Genomic DNA, 26,360 nt, shown 5'->3' on the forward strand with positions numbered 1-26,360 from the left:
CCACCCTGCTGCTCTGCAAATCATAGTGTGAGCCACAGTTACATGTCTATTTATACATTCACTCCACTTGAGATTTTCTTCTTCTCTAATGGTTAGTTAGTGTAGTCGGGGAGGCTGCATTCCTCCTGTCCTCCTCTCCCCATGCCTTCTTCTTCTTCTTCATCATCATCATCTTCTTACACTACTGCCGCTCTCCCTCTGTCTCTTTTCCCATCCCCCTTCTCTCTGGCTGTCTCCTCCCTCTCTATACCCTTCCCCCAGCTCTTTCCTGCTCCCTCCCTCCCTCCCTCCCTCCCTCCCTCTCTCCGTCTCATCAGGCTGTATGCAGCAAGGCACAAATTCATCGGGGGAGGGGGGGGGAAGAGAGACAGTGAAGGAGAGCGGGAGGAACAGAGGGGTGTTGAAACAGAGAGATGCTTTCGGACTGAAAGAGCGGAAAAACAAGAGCGGATGGGAGACTTAATAAGAGGGATAAAAGGAGGGAGAGCTGGTTAGAAAGCGACAGAGAGAAAGTGGGAGATACAGGGGAGAGGAGAGAGGGGTTTGGTTGATGGGAGAGCAGCGATGAGGAGGAGGAGGAGGAGGAGGAGGAGGAGGAAGAGTAGGAGGAGGGAGGGAGAAGCTCGCTCTCGCAACAGCGATGGGCGTTCCTCTGCCTGTTCTCCTGTGAGGTCAAAAGTTTACCGTGGTTTTAATTTCACCTTTCCGCAGCCAATCAGAACGCGTCTCCGGCTGCACGGGGAACTTTGACCCACTCGGAGACTCTGACTGTAAAGATGTGAAGCCCACCTCTGCTTCCACACCAACACTGTTGCTTATTTGATTTTTTTTAACCTTTTTTTTTTTTTTACCTTTTTTTTTTTTCCAGCAAACCTCCCCTTCCTCCCCATATTTATTCGCCCTTGATCACAGAGGACAAACAAAACTAAACCTCAGGGGATAGAGAGGAGAGATGGAAAAATAGGAGGCTTTATTGTTTGTTTGTTTTTTTCTCTCCATTTCAGTACTTTTCCTCAGATAGCGCGGAGACGGCGAGGTCAACAGGATGAACAATGCATGCCACAGCGGCGGCACACAAGTCCACAGTCCATGTTCACAACATTCCATCAAAACAACAGAAATACTCACAGAGCAACTGCACAGACACACCCCGCATGCTGCCAGTGTGCTGTGGATGTATAAGCACCCTTACCTGTGTGTGTGTGTGTGTGTGTGTGTGTGTGTGTGTGTGTGTGTGTGTATGAAGGGGGAGGAGGCTGCAGTTAGATCATAGAATCAGAGAGGGGAGGGGCCGCTCTGCAAATAGAGCGAGCAGAGTCGGGAGGCATGGCTGGCGATGCTAAGTAGGAAGAGCTTCAAGCCTTTCGTAAGGAGACTGTGTGTGTGTGTGTGTGTGTGTGTGTGTGTGTGTGTGTGTGTGTGTGTGTGTGTGTGTGTGTGTGTGCGCGCATGTGTGTGTGTTTCTATAACCTCTTTATCACTGCCTGTGTGTATGTGCGTGTTTGATTAATTAACATCCACGGTCATTGAAGAAGCTTCCCGTTGTTCTATTCTATTCTCCCCACATCAACTGCACAATTGCGCCCCCCCCTCCTCCTCGCCCTCCTCCTACATCCACCTGACTGTTATAATAAGGCGCACACCACACACTTATCAGAAACATCCTAATGCGAGCAGCTATGAACACCAGGAGTGTGTGCAAATGAAGCGTGGACTCTGAGACGTGACGTGTATCCACCGCTCCACCTGTGGCTGACCTTGCGCTATAAAACATTTCACTTAAGTGCCGATATTCTATATTTTTCTTATTGTCAACAAATGGTATTGAATTACAAAAACAGGAAATAAATCACCGCTATTATCAAGTAGCATCTGTGCAGAAACATCCTGATGTATCTCATTCCTCTATGCCTTACAGCGCCGTTGTTGTCCAAAAACTTTTGAAAAACACATCAACAAGCTAAAGTGAGTCACTGACTGACATGCTCCTTCATCATCAGCTTTTAGACTATTCATTATCAATCCCACACACATGGTGTCCTGCTGATGTAAACACTTAACAGAGCAACAAACCAGCTGATGAAAATAGTCCAAAAGTAATACACCTTTTACACCAGTTTGGATCATGTGTGCTCGATCCTCAGCACCCAGAGTTTAAAGAATATTTTTTCTTTACATAAATATAGCTTCACGCCTGTAACCAATTTTTCAGACTTAAGTCTATGTCTGCCGCTCTGCCCCCGAGCTGGCTCAAAGATATTTGTCTATATTATGTTATTTCTGAATAAAACTGGCTGCATACAAACACCACCTCAACCTGAATTCTTGCAGAAGTTTTTCAGGCAAAAAAAAAAGGGAGAAAAATCCAGACAAAGTCAAGGGTGAAAAAATGTGTCTGACTGTGTTCACATATACAGCAAAACATAAAATATTGAGGCTTTTTCTGCGTGTGATAGCTTCTTTCTTTTAAGGTTTATTTTGGGGCTTTTTATGCCTTTATTTTAAAACAGGACAGTGGATAGAGTCTGAAATTGGAGAGAGAGAGAGAGAGTGGGGAATGATATGCGGGAAAGGAGCGACAGGTCGTATTGAACCTGGGCCGTCCTCTTTGAGGACTGTAGCCTATGTACATGGGGCGGACACACTAACCACTAGGCCACACACGCCCCCATGTATGACAGCTTACTATGATATTGTCTTTTATTTGCAGAGAGAGAAAAAAAAAAAAACCAGGAGAGAGATAATGCCTTTTTTTTTCATCGTAAATTGACAATGTTGTTTTTGTGAATGTTATCAATGATGTATGTGGAAGACTTTTACCGAGATTTGAAATAATTAGCCAAATAATAGTGTGAAATGTTTGGTCCAACAGGAAAGGACACCTCCACAAAACATGTGTAATTAGAGGTTCAAATGTCCCTTAAACCTGCAGAAAAAAAAGTCTCAGCAATACAAAAAGATGTGAGGACATACACAGTAAGGAGGTGGATAATGTCAATGCAATTTCTACCCAGCTGAATAAATCAAGCAAGTCAAAAAACTAATTTAAAACTGAAACTCTGAAATCAGAATCACTTGATTTCTGCGGGAATATGTGGTAAATGCTTGTTGTTCTTCGTATTGCTACTTAGAAAGTCAGCAGAGATCCCTTCAAACAACAACAGCTAATTGTTCTTAAAATGAAAGACTTCAGGAATAGTATCCCAGAGAATAGCAACAGAGACACATTTCTCTTACAGCAGTGAGAGATCCCCCCCCCCCCTCACTCTTTGAGAGGAAACTTCTGGGACTTTTAAGTATGAAAAAGAGCATTCTGAGTCGTTTTCTTGTACAGGTTCTTAATTTCACTCTGTGTGTCTGAAGGCTGTCCAACACAACTCAAACCTTTCAAACTATTTGAGGATGATGCAAACTTTGCCAAAAAGAACTTGGATAAAAATCCTGGTACTGCAAGCCAACCAACAAGTAGAGAAACCACTCTTTTTCGCAGATTAATCTTTTCACAAGCACCAGCATTTAAAAACAGCTCCAGTGTCTCAAGCCAACAGATCACCTTACGTTTGTCCTCCATCTTTCTCTCGACGCTTTCTTCTCTCTTTCCTAATCCCCCCCCCACCCTTGTCAAATTCAGCAATTTTTGGAACAGTTCTAAGGTGGCTGTTTTGGCCTTCTCAGGTTGGATGGATGTTGGTAAATATATAAGGAGACTTCGGAAGGACTAGATTCCAGACTAGCTCAGGCCGAGTTAGTAAGCTTCAGGTAGAGTGTTCATTTAACCCTGTGGAGTTAAAATCATGATTTTTCGAAAGTTTGGGATTTTCTATATTTTAAGTTCTTTGTCTCTTTCGAGGAAACACAGACTTTACATCCATGAAAAGTCCAACATTTTCAATAATATGGAAATTTAACGATCTGGAGCAGATACTCCAACCGGAGCAAGCTGCTTCAGTAAAACATTCTGCAACACTTTGTTTGGGGGAGAGAGGGCTCAGTGTTACCCCCCCTCCCCCTGGTGTAAGGTTACACAGTAAATAGAATGTTTGAAAAACACTTGAAACTTAACAATGTCAACTGCATCGCCCATTCTTGGGCTGCGTGGAATCCCCCAACCCCCTGAGCCAAGAAAACCCCAAAAACCCTTCTCTCCTCTCTGGCTCCTTTCTTTCTTTTTTCCTTTTTAACTTCTTTACATCTTTCCTTCTTTCTGTGCAGGAGAAGCATAAGGGAAACACTGAAGCTGAGGAGAGTTGGTGGAAAATAAATCTGCCTCCTCGAGTCCCTACCCATTAACCCGTCCCGTGGTTTGTTTTGTTGACAAACAGAGAACTCAAAAAAACAAAACACACACTGCGCAGTGTTTGTCATAGATCAGTAATCACACTGCAACAAGTTGTCCAACCACTCCCCCTCCACCCTTCCAGCTATATTTCAGCTCACTTTTGTGCAGCTGAAACGTGTGAGGACAAAGGTTAAATGCTGAGCAGAAACAAGTTAGTTCCAACCAGTCAGGAGTCTGAATATATGCGAGTGTTTCTGTGTAACATGCTGTCAAAAGGACTAAGTGCCAGAACATGCAGCATGCAGCAAAGCAAATAATAAAGTCTGCGATGTCAAACAAGGACTGGTTGGCATGTTGACTTTATAACCAGACTTCTAGTTCATCAGTTTAACCCTCTTACATGTTAAAGTATTTTACATATGATACTGTGTAAGGAAGCTATGTTGAAACTCATCTCTGAATAGTATAAAGACGTTTTTCAACCCTGAAACAGTAACCATCTGCAAAACCAAACAGAATATCTTGAGTTGTGAGAGTGTGTGCGACACAGACAATTTCCTTCTGTGAGGTGCATTTGTATAAATCTAAAAGTAACTAAGCTATTGGAACTAAGCAGGGCTAAAAGAAGTACAGTCACACAAGAAGTATTAGCTTTATTGAATAAAAGTATGAATCATTGTGTAGAAATGCATCTGATAAAGAATAGATTTGCTGGTTATTTATCACTTGGAAACTTACAGCTAAAAGAAACCCTGAGTGTCTGAAAGTTTGTTTCAGAAATTGTAACAAAAATTGTTTAGCGTTGTTTAGCAGAAATAATGAGCCATTTGCTGTCTTAGAATGACAACTGATTTAAATCTTTCTGCTTGAAACTAAAAAAAAAAAATAATCAAAAAGGAAATCTCACACTGCGTTGATAAAAAATGCCTTTTTACACGCCACAAGTTTGCAATGAGGAAGTGCATAACTTACTTTTCCTTCAAGATAATTTCCCAGAACTATAATCCTGTCTGCCACTGTTCAGGGGCTTGGGAACTGGAGACTCATGAATCTTTTACTTAAATCCTTCCTGGATCATATTTCATCTTGTGCCCATTTTTATCCCCTCACTATTTTGGGCTCTCAACGCCCACTGAGCACCTGAGCACACCTGGCCTGTCTCTGTGAACACAGACTTCCAGACGTTACACACCAGTTGAAACACACACACACACACACTATACAACACTGTACACAACACTTGTTCCTGATGCTGAACACCACTGACCAGAGCTAAAGGTCGGACTCCAGGTGTTCTCCAGGTAAATTATTAATGACTTGCTCTCTTGAACCTCTACCTCCCCTCTTTCCCTCCGTCCGTCTCCACTCCTTTTAGTCTCACTTTGATTATTGTATTTTTCACTCTGCCCCTCCATCTTCTCATTCTCCCGTCCCTCCACCCTCTCTGTATCCCCCCCCCTCCTCCTCCTCCTCCTCTCAGTGTAAGTCTGGTGTGGAGATGGTGTTATTTTTAGCGATGTGAGATATGGAGGGAGAAGGTGCTGGGCTAACACGTACTCTCCACAAGGCCTTTACTGGAGGCCTGTCATGGACGTGTGACAGAAACACTTGTCAGTAAATAATATATCTCCACTATGGGTGTATTTACTGTTGTAACAACTTAACAGAACTAAGCTGCTTGTGTTACTGTGGAATATAATGGACCTCCACCTAAACTACAGCTGATTTTCTTCAAACTTAAACAAAGGGCAGACGGTCACTAAAATCGATCAAACAAGACGTTCATTCACATAAGTAATGTTCAAAACATTATTAAACGCACTTGCTATTTGTTCAGTATGTGGTTGTTGAGGTTGTTGAGTCCCTGAAGTTTTGTTCGTTAGCATCGACACTTGACCTCATAACAACATGGTGATCAGCTAACACTTCCAGATGATGCGATTGTGTGAACGTGACCGTTAACTAAGTAAGGCCATCAACCAGATGAAAGATTTGGCCTTGAAGGGTTGCTGATTGGAAAGTGATAATAATTTGATCTAAGGGGCGACAGAGGGGGTGTGGAGGAGCTCAGATCCAAAATTTGATTTAAATTTTTTTTTTTTTAAATTGATGTTTTGTCATATAAACACAAAAAAAGCCTGAAAGTTGTCCTGAAAAGTTTTAGAGAATTTTAGGAAGGCTGCGTCTGAAATCCTCCTGATCAGGTTCTTCACATGCACCTCACAGCGGGAGACTAGGGGGGGTGGGGGGTTGGGGGGGGGGGTTCTCCTGAGGCACGACTTGCCTTAAAAACAATTACATGAAAGATCCGGACGTAGCAAAAGAGTCCGCTATAACGTGAATATTTGCCTTTATATCAATGCTACATGTAGTTTGAAAGAATCCCAATGTCAACAAAAGAGCAGAGAACGACATTCTGGCCAACAGAAAAACATAATGCAGCAGGTTAACTACACAGAGAGTTCAAGGGTCATGTGCTGTGCATACAGTCTATGGTTGTGCACCGATACCAAGCAATAAACGTCACCACCCTCCTCCTCCTCCTCCTCCTCCTCCTCCTCCTCCTCCTCCTGCTCGCTGGAAGTGAATTCTCCTGCTGCATTCTCACATCAGCTCACTCGGACGTCATACAGAAAACATAACTATGGGTGGGGGGGGGCTGACAGGAGAAGCTCTGGATAAAGTCAGAGTGTGGCTGTTTGCATTCACACACGCAGCTCACTATTGTGCGAGTGTGAACAAGGCTATGGATAAACAAAACCCCCCCCAAAAAAAGTTATTAACATACGCATCCGGAGCTGCTACCCCCCCTGAGAATTTGGAAATGAAATTAATTCTGACATGTTGACTTGACTCAAGCTGCACGAGAGGTTGTGAAGATTTAGAGTTGTGGACTATTTGCATATTCATTGATGTGCGCTCATACTCAATGGAGAGTTACATTGAAGCCATTCTAAAAGCATTACGAGTTGTTGGTTTTTTTTTCCATCCGTATGCTAAATATTTTATTTAATGGAAAAAAAGATGAGACTCTAAGGGTTTGACAAATTCCATCAGAGATACTATCTATAATTATATGTTATGGGCTCTGTCTATAGATGTTAGAACAGATAGGGATCATTCAAACCAATTTAATGTAATGTAAAGGACAGTGTAGTAATAGTTCAGAGTAATGGCTGCGTAACATGACACTCTGGCTTATTTACTGTACCTGAATGTATGTTATATTATGGCTTGAAGCTGTCAGGGTGTAAAATAAGTTGTTCTTCTTTCCCTTCAGTCGTCTTGCTACTGCAAAGTCATCAGTTCAAACGGCTGCCTACACACATAGTTGACCAGGCAGTGGACGAAGTCACATAAAAGAAAAGGCAAGATTTAAAGCAGCAAACTAAAGCTGAATCATCCAACAGTCCCGTCAGTCAGTGGTCCATTAGTTGGACTTGATAAGCTCAATAAACATCACCAGCAGCCTTCGAAAACCTGCAGGCAAGCAGAGGCACTTCACCTGACGGTTACCTGAGTGGGCAGCTGAGTCCAACAGGAGATGATATTTCATCCTGGGCATCAGGTCTAAGTGATGTGGAACTGAGACACAGGGAAATGCACGTATACAGTGCACAGCGAGAAGCAGAGGGAGAAGAGAAACCTTAACAGAAGCAGGAGTCTTCTTCTTCAAGGAAAGTCTGATATGCTGGACAACATCTAAAAATACATAAACAGCAGCTATAAAAAGCCCAGAGAGGAGAAACACAAGAAGAAGAGGAATCTTTGTCTCACAGTGCATCAAATCAATATTTAAATTCTGGCCCCTTTTCCTCTAAAGAGAGCATGCGGATGTCACTGCTTGTTTACTACAACTCGGATCTCACAGGACTAACAGGCTTGTTGTGAGGGGAGGGAGGGAGGAAGTAAAAGAAGAGGAGAGAGGAGGGAGTGAGGGAGGAAGAGCTGATTCAACCAAAGATGCTCCCTCCCCTCCGCCCGAGCTGAAGCCGATGCACGGAGGAATTTCTCTTTCCCCCCCCGACTTTCCTGCTTGGCAGAAACAGATGGGTGAAGGTAGTAACACTGTTCAGCCCTCGTTCACAGCACAATGTGAAATTCAGCAGTTTGACTAAAGCCTGAGCCCGCGTCTTCTCTACATGTCATGTGCATGCTCTCAAAATCTCCTGAGTCACAATGTTTTATGGAGCAGGCCACTTAATGCAGTGAAAGAGATATTAACATGAGAGCAAAAAAAAAAAAAATCAGAAAAAAAAAGAAACAATCAGCACACAGAGCTCTGAGGAGTAATCCGAACTGCCCTGCAATCATGAAAGAAAGAAAATACTCTACAGTAGTGATTTTCATTTGAATACAAAAGAGGTTAGGAAATATAAACTAGTGCTGAACATGTGTTGTATTTAATAATATGAATTTTCTCACAAAAGCAACGACAGTCATTCACTTGTTCAACATCTAATATACTTTGCAGGTCACTGATAACAGATTATAAGGTGGTAAATAAGATAATTTATTGTCTTTTTATGTTCTGCCATAACCAGAGGGCATTTCAATATCACCTCAAATAAGTATCTGGTACATGTCGTGTTATGACTAGAGATGCAGCGAATTTTGATACCGATGTTTGAAATAACTGTTTAACTGATTCCGATGTTTGTTGCATCACTTCTTTTGGTGTAAGACTCCCACAGTGCCACCCTTTTCTCTTATGTTTGACAATGAAAACAAGTCAGAGGTGACTTCCTCCCAATAAAAACCTCTACTCTGAATCAGCAGTTAGGTGTTCTAGATTCTAGCAATACATTCATTCTGCACAACAAATAAACATCGGCTGCTGACATCAGCTCATCCCACGTCTGTCAGCAAGGCTGATATCGGCGATACTGATGTCGAACCGATGCATCCCTAGCTATGAATGACTTTATTTGATCATATCTGCAGTACAGTGTGGAAATTTAGTCCAGTGTTGCAGAAAAAATAATCTTTCGAGAATTCTTTTTCGTTATCTGTCAGTCATGCAAAATTTTATTAACACTGCTTAGAATTTTATTTTATTTTTTTGTCATACGCTGGAGTCACAATGTACATAATATAGGTAATATCTTGTGGGCACAATATTTTTTTTTTCTTTTTGGGACTTGAGGGGTTCAGTACTTAGATCACATAGATATCAAGTCACTGAAGGAGAAATTGACAGCAGATGTTTTGATTTGGAACCTTTTTGACTGTTTCTATTGTCTTTTTTATGGAGTATTACTTTTTTCAACTGTTGATTGAATAATTTTTTTCTCTAAACCTTCTTTTTTTTATATTCTGCATTAATTTCCTTTTAATTTTTATTAATTTTACATTCTTAAATTATTTATTTGTGTAGCTTGGAGCCCAGAAAGACACGAGAACACCATGTTGATTTAATTGGTGTTAAAATAAAGTATAAATCAAATATGTATGCTGCTCGTTCTTATGCAAGGTGGGTGCTGTTGTTGAGAACAGGATGTTGCAACTGAGCCTGACAGGAGCTCCAGAGAAGCCAGCCTCTATGACATCACCACATCAACAGTGTGACCTCGGAAGGAAGGCGGAGGGGCAGCCAATCAGGCGGGCTCTCAGCTCTATACCAAGGTGACGGGGTGGGGGTAGCAGACCTTGGAGTGCTCTCCTGCTATCCTGAGATGAGTGATGCTGCTGCTAGTGACACTGGAGAGGAGCTGGTGGATAGAGATGCTGATGTGTGTGTGTGTGTGTGTGTGTGTGTATGGAGTACAGTGATATAGGAGGTGTGGCGGTGGGAGGGGGAAGGCTGAATTAAGTTAAGGAGGTGGTCACGTAACAGCCGGGTTCAGGCAGAGTTGAAGCCAGTTGCTCGCTGTGCTGCAGCTGGTAACATTTACCTCAACTCCTACCTCATAAATGTGTGTATTTGTGTGTGTGTGTGTGTGTGTGTGTGTGTGTGTGTGTGTGTGTGTGTGTGTGTGTGTGTGTGTGTGTGTGTGTGTGCGTGCGTGTGTGTGTGTGCGCACGCGCAAAGGCATTTAAAGGAGCTCTAAAACACATAAACTGGACTTGGATTTTTTACAATGGAAAATGAGTTAAAAAAAACAGAACTCCCCTTCTTAAACACACACACACACCCCTCTGAGGACCCGTTTAATAAGCATCCATTACCTTAAAGCGAGAAGTAACATGAACCTCCTCATACTCTCCCTAAAATCCACCTCAGCACGCAGAGCTCACTAAAAAGTGAGTTTGTTCTTCTAACTTTCTTTTGAACAAAGACACACATACACAGACATCTGCCATGAACAATCACATCACTGACCACCAGAAAACGACAAGATACATCACTTCTCTCCTAGAAAATAGTGATTCTTTGTGTTGGTTGGTGAACTGTGTGCCCCCTATGACGAGCAAAATAAAATAATAAAGGAGAAAAAGAAAACCTCTCAACCTCCATGTGAGTCACCAGGCCATGTTGTCCTTACATTATTACAATGTACATTCAAGAACAGGTATTAATAGGTAGGTAGGAATAGGTAGTGTTTTTTTTTTATAAACCTTGACATCTGCTATCTCACCTTCATGTGTTTGCAGAGAAAAGCCCTTTAAGTGTTAGGTGTTGTGTCACTATGAGGTCTCCATTGCTCCCAGACAGTAGTTTGCAACCATTAGGGAAATCAGGTTTTATCTTTGGAAATACATGTGAAACAAACTAAGCCTGTGTGACCAAAGACTCATATCAGAATATCATCAGCATAAGGACCAATTACTCTCTTACTTTCCTCAGATTGGCCAGCTCTATTTGTAGTCTCAGGGAAATTTGATTTGGCTTCCAGGTAGGTCCTCAAAGTCCTCAAAGAGCTGCCGAGGTGGGCTCCTCCTACAACTTCGCTCCATGCTTTGCTCTAATAGGTCGGCAGCACCTGATGTCAGGTTCTTCGCCAAGTCTCTCAACATCTCGTTCGGGGATTACATCATCATCTGTGTATCTTGTGTGTGAAAAACCTTTGCCGAGGTCATTGTATCCAACATTGTAACTGTAAATGTAAGTATTTAAATACATATCAGTATAATAGATCTGCTTTAATGAATAAATGAAACTTTTATTGCCCCTCTGGGAATTTGCCTTGCTTCGAGGGCATGAAAAAAATACAGTAAATGACAAAAGACATCAAAACCACACTGGACAGTTCATGACAACATGAAAAACATGTTTTTCTTAAGTGTCTGCTGTAGTCAGTGCAAGAGTGCAAGTGTCCAAACACTAAATCACACAATGGGAAATGTTTATCATGCCAGGATTTATATTACTAAAACATGGCAACCCCTATTTGTGAAAGTACTCTGCTTGCATACTTTCAGCCCTGCTAGCAGTATGGCTAAAGAAAAGCGTTATCTGTAGGTCAACCATCTTGACTGTAATAACTCAACCACATCCGAATAGACCGTCATGAAGTTGTCCTCTCACATAAATTCTCTGGAGAACAGAAAGTGACCCCTGATTCATTTTGTCTAGTGTCAACATTGCAATGACGTTTGATGGTTATGTAACATTTGGTTACCATGGTCATTTTTCCCATAATACATTTTTGTAACGCCAATGAATTTTAAAGTACTACAAACAACAACATATTTTTTTTAACTCATCTGATTCTTTGGTTCGAAGAAAAATACCTGCAACTCAAGACATTCCAGTTAGCTTCAGTAAGACTTTACCTTTGTTGCTATTTAGCTAAGTGCTTCAGGCTAAAAGTGTTGGGGTCAGCTGGTGTAAATGGGCTATCAGGGTTAAGCTAAGGAACTAACATTTACATCCCGGTCCATTTGGGAGAAACTGGGCCCCCCCTGGGGAATAATGCACCAGCCTTCTTCAGCTCACATACAGCTCTCATGGAGGACTTTGACGAGTAAGTAATTTCCAATAAAACAACATATTTCCCACTGTAAGCAGCCAAGACTTGAATATTCAAATTTCCGTGTAATGTGACTTGGGATGAACCTGCAAGTCGTATCAGAGTGTTTAATTTGTGGGCTGTACTGAGTCCAGTCAATGCAGGCAAACACGCAGGAGAGCCCCCAAGGGATGCTGCAACCCTCTGAGGAGAGAAGAGGAGAGGAGAGCAAAAGAAGAGGTGGAAGAAGCCCCAGGTAGCCTCACAGCGATGCACCATTAGAGAAAGGAAAAACACAAAGCCGAGCAACGCTGCTCGTTCCGTCTCCAGCCACCATATTCCTAACTCTCACACTGACCAGCTAAATATTTTATCAGCTGGCAAAGGAACCTACAAGCCCCAAGGCCAGAGGTTCTTTTTGGTTTGTTTTTATATTAAAGAAAGTACGCGTGTGTGTGTGTCTATGTGTGTGATTGTGTGTATAACAGGGGGTGTCGAGTTTGTTCACCTAACACAACGTCACTGAAGTGCATCTGATTGGTCACTTTGAAGTAGTTTTTCCTCTTTCTCTCTCTCTCTCTTTCGCTGTCTCTCTGTGCATCCTCTGAGCGGCACGTTGCTCAGTTCAGAGCTGGATGAACGACCTTGAGCAGGCGCGCAGGGCTGTGTTGCCATGGCAACCAAGCCTCGCGCAACCAGTAACAGCTGGATGCAACAGCACTCCCTGAATTTTAGCGGGAGTCGCCACGTTAATAAAACGACTCACCACGTCTCCTCCCCCTCCTCACTCTCTATCTCTACACCCCCCCTCCCCTTCCCCTTCATCTATCACACTCGCACATTTACTCACACACATGGACCTGTGCTTACACAAAAGACAGCCACGGTTACACAAAGACAATATGTTTGCTAATAACACGTAAACTTATTTATATATTTATCAAGGCCTGGGCACCGGCTAATTTTGTTCTGCCAGAGATTAACACAGCAGGGAAGACAAAGACTGGAGGAGGGGGAAAAAAAAGGAAATCAAAAGTAACACAACAAAACAGAACTGGGAGAAATGCAGCGAGATGGGCACTTGACATTCCTCTCACAGAAGAAATAGCTCTCCGAAAAATAGAGCAGAAAAATAAAGCAGCAGAGGACATGATCTGCACCGAGGCATTCTGGGGAAATAAAGGAAACACAAACAGAGGAAACACAGCCGACAGTGCATCTGACGGGCAGCTCATCTCCCTTCCTCTCTCTCTCTCTCTCTCTCTCTCTCTCTATTTCTCGTCAGCTCTTACATCCATTCTGTCTGATATTAAGCTTTTCCATTATCACAGACTGTACAAACTACTTTCCAGCTCCTCAACTTCACCAAAACCATTTCAATAAACCCCAAAATAAATGTTTTTACCAAAATGATTAATTAAAAATAAATTGCTGGTTTGTGTTAGAGAGCAGAAACGACTTACACAACTCTCAGATCAACTTCAGACTTACACAAGGACGTGACCTGCTTTTGTGAGTCTGTACGGTCAAGGCATGTTCAGTGACCTGGTTTCACAGCTTGCTTACTGATCAGTGTTAAACACCAGTCTGACAAGAGCTCAATGATACAAACATCAATGATCACATTCACTACAATAAAGTGTCAAAATATTTATATACATGAAATCTGAACTTAATCTAAAACTGTGTAGAATCCATTTGATATCACCAAGGCAAAAAATGTCAGAAAATTTCCATCATTGCTCCGGGATGATACCAAATTGTTTTTTTTAAGGCCCCGTGTCCACATAATGTTTCTTTCTGAGCCCCAGCGTCTTTTTTCAACTGTTCCCAATGTGTACAGTAGAGAGCATCTTCAGTAGCAGGCCGTCGCCTGGAGAAAAAGCGCAGTGCCCAGCGTCTGTTTTCGGAGCGCTCAGCCTTTTTTGTGCGGCCACTGCGTGCGCTTCAAATTGAAAATCTTTCAACTTTTTAGAAAGGTGTTGCTGACGTCAACGCGATATTTGCCAAATGTATGATGTTTCTCACAGTTTTGCAGCCTACGGATCTTGTCTTGTACCCGTATCCTCTTGGCTCCGTCTCTGATCAGAAAAAAAAAAAAAACGATCTCAGATTAAAAACATACTGGAAAAAGCAACGGAGCAGTGTCGCTCATACAGCGGTCGTTGTCAACAGACTGTTGTCATAGAGACAGGACAGGCATGCAGCACTTTTCTTCTCAGTGCACAAACGCTCCCGAGGGCACAGCCAGCACTTCTCTGCCCGGAAAAACCACTAGGTGGACACGGGGCCGAACAATCCAAGCACCAATAATGTGAACTATAAGGAAGGAGAGTAAGTTGTAATAGTGAAAAAACTAACTTGCTTGGTAAATTATACTTTACTAATGGACTGTAAAAGAGTTGTTGCAGTGTAGGGCTGGGACAGCAGTATAGATCCACTAATATATCTACGTCATGACTCTTGTGAGACAATTGTCAAATCGCTGATAACGAATGAAGATTTTTTTGCAATTTTGTTTTTAAAAATAATGCATCATCACAGAATCCCTGTATTGTGATATTAGAATTATCGTGGGCCACGTGTCGGGTATTGTATCATATCTTGAGTCATCGATTTCAATCCAATATCGCTGCATGATTTCACTTTCTCAATAGGCTTACTTCTGACACGTTGATTTATGGGTTAACCTTCTGCTTTGATAACACTAAATGGTGTCTATAGATGTTGTGACATTTGAATTTTATGCTAGGCTGCAGGCTTAGTTGGTTTATTCAATAAATTTGGTTAACTGCCCAGCTTTAGGTTTGAAACTGAAATTACAGACACAAATTTGACTGAACCTGAAGTTATATGTCATAACCCTCTCTCACTCTCTGTTATTATTAACAGTGGGGATTTTTTTTTTCTTTTAAATAGAAGGAATTCCTTAAGAAGTTTTTTCACCTCAGCCCAGGGTTGTTTCATTTTTTTTTGTGATTGCTTTGCACTGTTTGTCTGGAGTGTCACAGTCTCTTTGGAAATAATGATGCGACACCACCTCAACAAATTGTGTGAGGCACCAACATTTCTTCCTGTATCATGTTGACTCATAAATGCACGTCAGCTTCCTGCCCAACCACTCCAACGCACACAGCAGAGTGAAGTTGTGTCACTCACGCAAACTACACTGGCAATAAGATCAACAGCACCTCAAAAGAACCACGGAGGTTACATTTGTATAATAAAAGATATAAATTATGTCAGTTTAAAAGTGTACCCAAGGCAGCGATGGAGGGAGAGACAGTTAAAAGAATCAACAGCTGTTAATATCATCTTTGATCCAACACTTGAGGATCATTTACATGTCTAATGTTAAATAAATGAAACTCATAGCTCTTAAAAGAGACTCGTTGAAGGACTTTAATTGATAGTTGAGTGCAGAGTGGTCTTACGAGCCTTGAATGCAGCCAAGATGATTTTGAACGAGATGTGGGTGGTATTTCTGGTTTTAAACTGTTAGCTGAACAATAAAACAGAACTCATTTTGGTGTTAAAGCTACAGCAATCATACAAATCCCCTATTTCTGGCTCCTTATCACCATAAAAGTGTGCAGACACGTGTGTTATGATACCTTCTAAAGGCCAGAAATTAAAGCTATATGGTTTCTGGATTCAAAGGAGAGCTACAACAGTTGCCTAACTCACTGCAAAAAGTAACACTTTTGGTGGTAGTACACACCTGACGCAACACAGATTGCTCAACCTACAAGTTATATTCTTGTATTATCTGGATATCAACTCAAACAAGCTTCTTTGAAGGGGAGAATGTGGATCTCAGAGTATAAATATGTGTTCATATGCTCAATCCCAAGCATGAAGAAGTACCTGCAGCATAATCAGGTTGCACAGGTAGTCCATCTCCTCCAGGATGGAATATCCATCTGCAAGAAGGTCTGCTGTGTCTCCCAGTAAAGTCCACGGAGCATGGCGGTGAAACCAGGAGACCAGCAGTTACATAGAGAGAGCTGGAGGGGGCATTAGGAGGGCATCAACCCAGCAGCAGGACTGGTATCTGCTCCTTTGTGAGACAGTAAACAAGAGGAGCACTGCCAGAGTCCTTCAAACGACCTCCATCAGACTACTGGTGTGCATGTTTCTGACCAAACTGTCGGAAACAATCTCCAGGAAAGAGGCATGAGGGCTCAGTGTCCGGTGGGACCTGTGCTCAAAGCCCAGCACCGTGCAGCTGAATTAGCATTCACCAGAGAACACCAGAATCGGTAGGTCCACCATTGGCACCTCGTTTTCTTTACAGATGAGAGCAGGTTCACACTTCACACTTTTGACAGGTGTGAAAGAGTCTGGAGACGAATTTCATGCTGCCTCTATCTTAATGCCAGCATTGCCAGTTTTGAGGCGGGTCAGTGATGGTCTTGGGAGGCCTACCCTTGGAGGGTCGCACAGAACTCCATGTCATTGCCACCCGTACCCTGACTGACTACTGTTCCTGAAGTACCAGGATGAAATTCTCAGTGCTACTGTCAGACCTTACGCTGGTGCAGTTTTTCCTGTTGCAGGATAATGTTCGGCCTCATGTGGCCAGAGTGTTTAAGCATTTCCTGGATGACGTAGGGAATCGGCCATTTATTGTCCCTTTTATTCCCCTCATCCAATTGGTGCGTTTTGTATCGGTGCATCCAACACCGCCAAATACCACCACAGACCGCTCAGGAGCTTGTTGACGCTCTGATCCAGGACACAATCCACCGACTCATCAGGAGCATGCCCAGACTTTGTCGGGAGTGCATACAGACACGTGGGGGCCATACACAATACTGACTCCCATCACGAGCTGCCGTGATAAAAGTTCTCTTAAGTTGGATCAGCCTATGATTTCACTTTTTTACTTAAATTTTCAGGGAATCGAGTGTCAGACCGGTATAGGAATTATAAAACAGCATCGGGGCGTAGGTCTTCATCGCACAAAAGTTTACTTAAGTCATGTGTCTGTATGTCATATTCTGAAAGCCTGCAATTTTACCACCCACTTCAAATGGTGTATTGTTTCTAAGGACACTCTTTACATGAGTTCTAACTTTCCCTTTTCTGGCTTTTAGCTGATACTATGTAACCGCTTTAAATACGAATGAGGCCTACCCTAAACATTACAATATTGATATGGTTGACCGGTTTGTGTGTGTTTGAGACACTGTGCAGAATTTCACCAGAGGAGCAGCTGATGATAACACTTCTTGGCGACAGATGAGCTGCCTGATGATCTTTTTTACTGTCTTCTGTATGACATGTCCCCTTCCATACAACTGTAAGACTTGTGTCATATGGACACAGCTGTTTCCTAAACAAAGTGATAAGAAGATCCTCTCTTACTTTACTAACTTTAGCCCAAATTTAGACTGTCGTGACTTTCCTGTCATATCTGTTGGGTTTTGTGTCAGTCTTTGGTCTTAAGTGGTCTTTAGGAAACAGATGATTGCAGGCTAATTCATTTATTCTATTGTTGGCCTGGTCATGATTAAAGTCTAAATTTGCCCATTTGATGCTGGATTTTATCAAGGAAAAGGTTATTGAATCCTTGTTTTAGATTGGACAACAATTGATAATGAATCAAGAATCAAAGAATCAGGTTCTTCTTCTTCTTAGGTACGGATCCACGAATAGTCAAAAAGGTCGAAAGATGCACTGCCCCTTTCACTGGAACAAATCTAGTTCGACCACATCAAATCAGGCGAAGAGGAAGAAGATGTATCCACTACAGAACAGCAGATGCCCAATTAAACGACGAGAGGACAAAAATGACTGACAAAAGAAAAAGACCCTTCCTCCATTTAGTGAAATCAATGAAAGCTGGTGAAGATTAATCCCTGGTTAACACATCCTGACACATGGGAGAGGGGCCCCAACAACAACAGCACAACAGTTCAGCTCACTACACTGCTGCAGGGGGGGGGGGGGCAGCGAGAAATATGCCAGAGAAAAAGAGAGAGAGAGAAGCAAAGAATGTGTTCTGTGTGAATCTGCAAACTTCCTGGTTTTAACAAATGAGGTGGAAAACCCCCAAAATGATGGTGCAGTGACGAGAGAAGACCATGAAGGAGGTAAAAGATTTTTTTAAATGCCAGGTAGAATTCCAAGACCTGAGCCCTTCCTCCTAGCGTACACACCCCCTCTCTCTCCTCTTCCCACACAGCTTCCCACTCGCTCACGCTGGTGTGTGAGGTCTTGCCTCCCTCTCTCTAAGCCTTGTGAGCCCTGCCCCCAGCGCCTGACCCAGTCACCAGCATCCCTTCTAACCCCTGTCCCCTTTTTCCCATTCAGCAAACATCATGCATCACTGTCACCCTCCTCCTCCTCCTCCTCCTCCTCCTCCTCCACGCATTCATCCCACCATCAGCTCAGCGAAGACCCCTCATGGGTGCCTACAGGTCCCAGCAGCTTGCCCACCACACCCCTCCCAGTCCACGTTCCTTTTGGTTTCCTTTGAGCAGGTTGCAGGCGCGTGTCTGCCTGCGCCTGTCTGCCTGCACGTGTGCGGCGACTCGGGGGCCAAAGAGTCGACTGTAAATCTGTCAGGAGAAGGGGTGGTGTGCAACAAGACGAAGGCTTCACTCCGCCACACCCCTCCACATGGGCAGCAGACAGACAGTTCAGCCGTAATGACACATTAGTCCTTTTCATCACCAACAGACAAAAGAATCACCACTAATTGTGTTCATCATTTAAGCCCCTTTACAAAGAAATATCTAGTTAACTCTAACAATAGTACAAACTACGTATTTTTTTTTTTTAATCGTAAGAAATGCAGGGTTTTCTGCTTTCGAACAACTTGAGGACAGATGATCTTTTAAAAAGAATTTTTTGATGAAATGCCTTTCAATCTTATGAGTAAATGAACAAAATCAGCTGGAAAAAAAAAACCCTCAACATTCCTTTTGGACCACATTCTTTCCTCAATACATTCACTCAGATACACTGTGGCTTACTCTGACTTTGTTAACATTGTCTGAGGAAATTAAGTTTATGAATATAACTACAACTGGTCCGGCTTGTACAGAAGAAGAGGGCTCCTGCTCCTTTTATTTATCATGAAGAACTCAAAACTGTTTCTGGTTGCAGCATACAAAATGTTCATTTATGTGCTGCTTTTCTCCTATTTAAGTATTTCCAAACTGAATGTAGTTTGTTTTTGGGGCTCTTGGACTTTTAAAGATGTCAACTTGGACCTACAGGAAATTAAAATAGGCTTTCACAAATAAACGTTTTATACATTTGACAGACAAAAATCCTAAATGATCAATAAATAATGACAATAATAAGTTGAACACTAATTCGGCCATGTGAATGGCTGCAAAGAGATCCTCATCCAACATTAGACCTCGGTGTTATTCTGCTCCCAATTTGACATCCCTCACCTATCCACACTAAAACCATGTACATCACATCCGTTGAACTACTATTTACACACTGAAGGGTGGACTGCTATTATCCAGAGCAGGCAGGTTTTACACTGGGGTTTGGTGTCATGCTCAAGGACGAGCTGGTTTTCATGTGTGCACACAAAAACACACTCCTTACACAACACTGTTTCAGGGAGCAAACCGCGGACCTTCAGGGTAACAGACAGTGTACATGCAGAGGGCCACGTTGCTGCCCCCTGCAGCTATACAGTGAGACATGTTATTAGAGATGAGGCAGATGACAGGAGAAGGGGGGGGGGGGGGGGGGGACGGGGAGCACATTCACGCTTTCATCATAACGCAGGTTTAAAGGCAATGCAAGGTCCATTCAGAGCGCAGACTCCTACATTGGAGACATACAGTAGAGTCAGAGCACTTTTTTTTTTCTTTTCTTATCGCTCACCAGTCTGAGCCCGAGCAGGCAGGCAGGCAGGCAGGCAGGCAGGGTGACTGTCAGACAGCCTGCATCGTCTACCTCTTCCTGCAACGCATGCTTGCAGAACTGCGGAACCTCTAAAAAAAATATATATATATATGACAACAGCTTCTTTTAAACATGATGCATATGATTAACAGTTGAGTATTTTGCATGCTCATAGTCAGCGAACATTTTCATTCCAGATTCCCTCATGTTACGACATCGTCAGGCTCAGCTGTTTCACTATAACGACTCTCACAGACAGGTCAACAACAATCAAGCGAGAGAAAAATAGTTAACAATCTTGTTTGTGTGTTTCAAACGTTGTGCATGCTCGGGTGTAAAAAAAAATAAATTAAAAAAAAGTGTGTGAGTTCTCATATCAAAAAAATAAAAAATAAAATAAAAACTTCAGAAACACTACTCTATAATTTGAAACACTTCTATGATCCACCAGCTTGTGCGTGATCAAGTTTAGTTTAAAGAAACGTTCATTCATTTTTTTTTTTTTTTGCAAGCAATTGCTGAGAAAGCGTTGCTACAGGGATGACACCTAACATGCACTTCATCTCCGCCACGGACAGGTAAGTAAGTCTTTGCTGTCATGGACTAAAATGACCATGCACTGTGCCCTCCGCACCGTAACGATGCCAATATTGTGCACTGTCGCTGGGAACCCAAGTCCTTACATTTTCTGCCCTCTATCGTAATGCAAACCCAGAAGGAAGTTACGCTAAATTAGCCGGATTTAAGCAACGAACGCAGCACGCAGCTTACCTTTGCGGACGTATCTCTGTTGAGGGATCAATAATTTCTTCTTTACACCATTAACTCTCCGCCATCTTCGGCACTGTTTGTTTAAATGGGAAACACTCCCGAAGCCCAAGAAGCCAGTTCTGTAAGTTGAGGCTTCGCGGTGGCTTCTGGGTAAAGGAGTTCGACGGAGTGGAGCGCGTCGCTTCGGGCTGTCTCACTCTACCCGGATACGGACTACGGAGGCGGACTCCGCCACCGCTGGGGGAGTCAGAGGGGGTGGGTGGGTGGGGGGGGAACAGCCACTGTCTGTCTAGCAGCCTACAAACGGATGTCAGCGACGATACCACAGCCGAGGGAGATGCCATGGTGTGAATTTACAGTTGAACTCCAGACGACATGAAACGCAAACTTGATTTGTTTGTTTGGTTTTTTTGCCCGGTGTTGAAGAGGCACTAATCCCAGACTTTCTACCAAAAGACGGCGTCTGTCTGGAGTGACACAGATGTTGAGACCCTGAACTTGAGAGCAAATCAGGACGCATTAGTCTTATCCTCATCTGGATGATGATGATGATGATGAGTTGGTGTTGTGTTTGTGCCAGGATCCTCTTTTAAGTCCTAGTCTAGTCTACCACAACAGCTGTTTGGCATATTTTAGTTTATTCACTACAAACCTTACACTGTATCTTACAGATGATCACTTAAAACATGCTTAAAATGTACAGTTCCACAGATCCAGTGTACATTCATTTCCTTTCATTTATCTTCAACCCTGTGTGTCTAAAGTTAGTGATCCATCACAGCAGAACATCAAGTCTGCATTTATCTATGTCACATTATTGCCGGGAGCCATCACAGTGCAGAGTGTACAAATAAATCTCCTGCTTTAACATCATTCCCATAGAAAAATGAATGTCACAGAGACAACATGTTTTATTTCATACAATGAAATAAATGAAAGATGTAAGGAAACAACCTCTAATTTAGCACTATTTAGTCCTTTGAGTGTGTAAGTTATTTATTATTTACTCCTTTTTATATTACACTGTGAACCAATCTTTGGTCTATTCTATTGAATTACCTCCTGGTCTTTGTGTAGTGACTCAAGACTGAAGGCCTATTTGAAGGTTAGATATTTTATGAGCAAAAAGCATTTGTTTTCTTATTATATTTTATAGGCCCCGTGAGGACAACTGAGATTTCACAAGAAAAAAAAAGCAAAGATAAGGGAGTTGTCTGGTAAGCAAAACTTATGTAACAGATTGAAGGAGTCATTTTCTTGACTTGGACCACTCAGAGAAGAGTTTCACCCTATTAAGAATAAGTACTTTGTTTGTCAGTCAAGTTTATTCTCTATAATAATTGTATAGCATTAAGATTGCTCACTGATTTATTTTCGGGCTATTGTTACATTTTTCAACAGCATTAATAGGAAAAAAGGCGGGAAGAAAAAACAACAAAGTAAACAGAGAAAAAAAATATTCATTGCTTAATCAATTTAATTATGAAAAAATTATGAAAATAGAAATAGAGATTACAGCATTAAAACACATGTAACCTCCCACCCTTCCCCTGCATTTGGTTTGGTTTTTAGGACTCTAACAATCTCAAACTCAATCAATCAATCAATCAATCAATCTCAATCTCAAACAATCAAAGAATAAAAGAGGGAACACGCCTTAAGATTCAACCACGAATTCAGGTCCGGCTGAAATTAATTAATCAATATCAGCCATTCATTGTAAACATGAAAATTGGGGTAAATTGATATTTTGGAATTTTGTAGAAAAAAGAAAAATACTCATAAATATAAAAAAAAAATACTTTAACTAATAACTAATTTATAAAAACACATGACTACCATGCTGAAAATAACATTGACAATTGACATTAGACCACACTCAAGGCTTACTTAGAAATATAAAATATCTGTTACAAATAGCAGAACAAGTCTGCTGTTCTGTTCAAACTCTGCTTCATCCTTCCCAAGGAACAGACTGGTGTTAAAATGTCACTTTACACCCTGCAGCCTTTTAGAAGGAGCCAGCCTTCTGCGATGAGCGTTTATTTCACTGGAGGGCCTGTGGTTCTGTCAGGCCACCTATTTCTTATAGATGAGACCCATATGTGGGCTCCATATGCGAGCTGGCAGGGTCAGCATGGAGCGCTGACGTCTGAGCTGGGTGGCCTATGAACTGGTACACGTCCACACAACGCCTCGACTGCTGCCAAGAAGGCAGGGAAAGATATAGAGCACAGATAGAAGGAAGGATACAAAACACACACACACACACACACACACACACAGAGAGTGGGGACCCGGTTGTGTGGATGACAGTGGGAATGAAAGAAGATGAGAACAGGGAGGTGAGAGAGAACTGTGACGAGATAATGAGACAGTGGAGTTAAGTTTGAGGCAGTTTAAGAAGATGCTGAAACAAGATTGCAGTTAATGATAAATGGAGCCCATCGCCTGAAGATAAGGGGCTCCAAGAAAACTTTTACCAGTAGGTGTTCAAGACACACAAAGGATTAAAAAAGGATGGAAGAAAGTGTGCGTGTGTCAGTGTGATGGAGGACGAGAGGAAGTGTTGGAGCTCAAGGAACAGGGGAAATAAAATACGACACTGTGTTGATTTAGAAAGTGAGGAAGGAGGGATATACAAGAAGAAGAAAAGTCTACAGGACTAGAGAGGTCAGAAAATGTTCAAATGGGGTTGTGGAAGCTAGCCTTTTGGGTCAGGCATAGTTCATCAGGCAAAACTCAAAGACCGTCTAAGACTAAGAAAATAAACATGATTAACTCGGTGTATGATTCAAAAATGTGAATTAGATAAGCGATGTCCTCACAATTTAATTTCAGGTGCATCCCATTACTGAAGACTTTTGTAGCTCATGTTGAAGACTGGAGATTTTATATCACAAACTTGTGTTTCACAAAACAAATGTGTGGTCTTCATGTTGCACTGACACGCTTTAATATATGCATACACTCAGGGACACTCATACAGGGATATGTTAGAGCCAGAGGATTAAGATTTTTTTAAGCCTCCCTAAGAAAGACAATAAACCTATGCTGGAGTTTTTTTTTAAGAATTAGTTTTGGGCTTTTTGTACCTTTATCATAGGACAGTGGATAGAGTTGGAAATCAGGGAAAAAGAGTGGGGGATGACATGCAGGAAAGGAGCCACAGGTCGGATTTGAACCCGTCCTTTTGGAGGACTATAGTCTCCGTACATGGGACGCACGCACCAACTATTACTCTACCGGTGCTCAAACCCAAATTGTCTTTTGAGGCATTTGAGGTCCACTAGTTCTATTGAACCAATTACTGCACAAATACAAGCTATATGTGGATAAAAGGTAGAATAAACACTGTAATACAGCCATTAAGTATCAAAGTCAGTTCACATTATACAGTATAACACTACAGAGCAGTACTTTCAATACGGTCCTTTTAGTCTCTGGATCAGGTGTTGCAAAACTTTAAAAACATGTGACATCAAACATGCATGACAAGATTGTCACTTGACACTTTTTTTAAAGACACTTACTTCTTTGGAACTTCTGCCACTTGTGATCTCTCTTGATTACAAGTGGCACAACTTGGAACAACCCCCAACCCCCACCGCCCCCGGCTCATCAGAAAAGGGCACGTATTTCACTTCTGAAAACAATTCACATACATGACCTAAATGAGTCAATAAAATCCTCTCCTTCAAACACTAAGGGTAATGTTTAAATGAACTGAACTGAAAGAAGGCATTACAATTTCCCTAATGTTTCTTCATTTGTCGAAGGACCATAAAAGAGTTTCTGCTTATTTGAGCTTCTCGACGATGAAGCAAAAGGGGATTTTTGTTCCACGTTAAATGAGAGGAAACTAATCGCTGCCTCAAAGATAGAAAAAAAAACAAGTCAGAATTATAAAACATGACTTTGTGCTTTGGACAATGGTTGGCAGAAAAAAACAATGGTTTTTTTTAAAAAAATGGGCTAAAAAAGGCCAAGCCACAAGCATAACTGCTTAACAGTGTTTAGTTATTCCATGGGGAATACCAGTGTAATTGGAGAGACACGAGACTGAGTATTTTTAGAGCTATAATTGACATGCATAAACTTTAAAGCTATAACTGGATTATTATTAAAATCCAGCATTGCTTTAGACCCGTGTTTTCAAATAAATTGATTTAAATGTATCCTCTTTAAATATTAACAGCTTTTAAAGAATATTTGCTTTTTTTGCTATTGCAATTTTGAGTCAAAAACTTCAATTTATTCCGCCTGTCTCTGATAAAGTGAAACAGTGGAGATTTGTATTTCTAGAGCCAGCTGGCTTCAGGTTGTAGTTCCAAAATATTTGAAATCACATTATTATGGTACTTATTGTTTATCATCTGGAAAATTGTATGGTGTTGCCTGCAGCTGAATGAAAACAGAAATGGCGGAAGAGGAACTACTGTATAATGTGAAGAAACGCATGCATGTACGCAGAGCAAACAGAGCCAATAGTACTTTACCAGAACCTCCGCCTCGAAAAACGGATACAATAAAAACACACTTATAGCCTGATGTCAATTAATTCCATTGGTTCAGTGTGGGCTTAAGATAACAGGCACACAGTTTATTGTGAAGACAGTCCCTCAGTCAGAATCTTAAAGGCTGCAGAGAGAGTTGTGGGAAGGTGAGAGGAACGGGGAAGCTGTTTAAAATTCCAAACAGGTAGAGATGAGGCTTCAGGAGGGTAGTGGAACAGCTTTGAGTATGCACACATGCACACACACTCACACACACACTCACACACTCACACACACACACACACACACACTCACATGCCATGCACAGACAGATACACACAAATACACAAATGTGAGACATCGAGAGAGAGAGAAAAAAAGATGAACGCCGAGAATTTTGTTGCATTTTATGGAAAGCTACAATGATGAGTGGATTATACAAAATCGTTTCCTTTGAGTTGATCGACAACAAAATCAATCAGCAGCAACTTTGTGTCATAATTCACTTATTCAAAAATGTGACTGGGTAGTTGTTTTGACAAAACATGCTGTTTAATGACATCTCCTTGAGCGTCTTTCACACCTTTCCAACAGTTTACAGACCAGATGATCGATCAAGAAATTAAGAAGAAGATAAATCAATAACTAAAGTTGAAGCCCTTTAATTATCTCCTATATAGGTGAATATGTTTGCTGTCAGAAGGTGGCTTAAGTTGGAGTTCCTATTTAGGGTTTAATGCTTGTTTAATGTTTGCTTATATCATGTTATCTTGTTACCAAACGAATCTTCTGTAATGTTGAGTTTCAATGAGGAGCCAGGGATTTAAAAAAAAAGAAAAGAAAGATGGCATGTAAAATGACGTATACTTGAGGTGTTGTAGCAATGTCACCTCACACAAACAACTCCATGTTGCAAGGAAGCAAACAGAGGAAGGTTAAGAGCTGACCATGACTGTGTAGGCCAGACTTAAAGTAGGATTCTGAGCCATCACATGGATCTATAATGTACACAATTGCATTCTTTTGACAGAATGTCACACA

General features: G+C 41.8%; 1 protein-coding gene across 3 annotated transcripts in view; it reads right to left on the reverse strand.

Annotated features, from left to right (window-relative positions):
- Positions 1-21,008, reverse strand: part of LOC109989167 (nuclear receptor coactivator 3) — a 63,540-nt gene extending 42,532 nt beyond the window's left edge. The window contains exon 1 of one of the 3 annotated variants that reach the window (XM_020640817.3): positions 20,824-21,008. The gene's annotated coding sequence lies outside the window, so the exon portion shown is untranslated. The remainder of the gene's footprint in view (positions 1-20,823) is intronic. The other 2 variants (XM_020640814.3, XM_020640816.3) reach the window with 2 other exon arrangements.
- Positions 21,009-26,360: the final 5,352 nt, after the last annotated feature.

The sequence above is a fragment of the Labrus bergylta genome, chromosome 12 (genome assembly GCF_963930695.1).
Source record: "Labrus bergylta chromosome 12, fLabBer1.1, whole genome shotgun sequence".
Lineage (NCBI taxonomy): Eukaryota > Metazoa > Chordata > Actinopteri > Labriformes > Labridae > Labrus > Labrus bergylta.